This window comes from Pteropus alecto, unplaced genomic scaffold (assembly GCF_000325575.1).
Source record: "Pteropus alecto unplaced genomic scaffold, ASM32557v1 scaffold5, whole genome shotgun sequence".
Lineage (NCBI taxonomy): Eukaryota > Metazoa > Chordata > Mammalia > Chiroptera > Pteropodidae > Pteropus > Pteropus alecto.
Window position 1 is genome coordinate 14,091,963 of NW_006441953.1, and position 1,309 is coordinate 14,093,271.

The window sequence follows — 1,309 nt, forward strand, 5'->3', positions numbered from 1 at the left end:
TAACTAAAACCTTGACCAAAGATCATCTAAATAAAATACATGACTACCTTGGAATTCATTTTTTTTCTATTGTAGAGTTTCTCACATTCATAAATCAAACCTAATTAAAACGTAAGAGAGTAATGATCTAAAATACAGTAACAGCAACCAATGAGTCTGATTCTTCCAAAATAGGGTAAATTTGCTGTGAATAGTTGTGTGTGTTTTAAGGGCTGTGGGAAAACATGCTTGCATTTCAAACACCTGATGGTTATGTTTTATAAAATTTCAGCATAGTGCCTTGCATGAAATGGGTGCTCAAAACTATATGTATTTAGTGAACAAAAACATACTGATGCTGAACCTGTGCTCTCTTTTTATTTTTTTTATTTTTATTTTTTTAGGTGAGGTAACCCTTGGTTGACCTGACAAATTGCAAGGATATTGTCAGTTTACAATCCCTTATTTTTTTGTTTTTTACACCAACAGCACCTGGTCTTCCTAGGTGATCTCCTATCCAAGTAGTAACCAGGCCCGACCCTGCTTAGCTTCTGAGATTAGATAGGATCAGGCTTGTTCAGGGTGGTATGGCCGTAGACTATGACTCTTTTTATAATACCAAATTTATCTTTGATTCTATACTAACGTTCTACTTCAGGACAAACTGTCTATTGATACTTTCCCATATTTTTTAATTTTCTCACCTTTATAATTTGGTTCTTTTCAAAGAACCCAATTCTCTTATATATTCTGCCTACCTAAATTGTACCTTTCCCCTGCCCTCCCCAGAATTTAGCTCATCTAAGTTATCCATTAAACTTTCCCATCTCTTCAAAACTGAGATTACAGAAGAGTGCAGTCTCATCCAATTTGTCATGGAATAAACTCATTTTATAAAACACTCACCCTTCATATGTGCCTCAATGCTTGTAATATCTGTGCCCTTTAATGATCACTTTTATACTGGTATGACAAGATATATAGTATGTACACAGTGAGCTTTATTAGTAAATATGAACCATTCATTTAATGCTCATGCTTTGGATTACTTTGTGCCAAGTAAGCATGCAGAGAAAAGACAAGGAGATTGTAGAGACTGTCTGTGGTGACCAAATAAGTGGAAGCTTTAATTTGTCTGAGATAATTTCTTGTTTGATATTCTGATCGCTAGACCTCTATAAACAAGTCTTCTGTAAAAATCTTGGTGTGAAGAATTCTTAATTCAATTACAAAAAACACACAAATTATAGAGAAAGAGAAAATCAGTTACTAGTGCCGAAAGTTATAAGCATCTGGCACCATCTGTTGCAACTTATTTGATATTTGATTA

General features: G+C 34.0%; 1 pseudogene; it reads right to left on the reverse strand.

Annotated features, from left to right (window-relative positions):
* Positions 1 to 459: 459 nt before the first annotated feature.
* On the reverse strand, positions 460 to 578 carry LOC112485609 (annotated as a pseudogene).
* Positions 579 to 1,309: the final 731 nt, after the last annotated feature.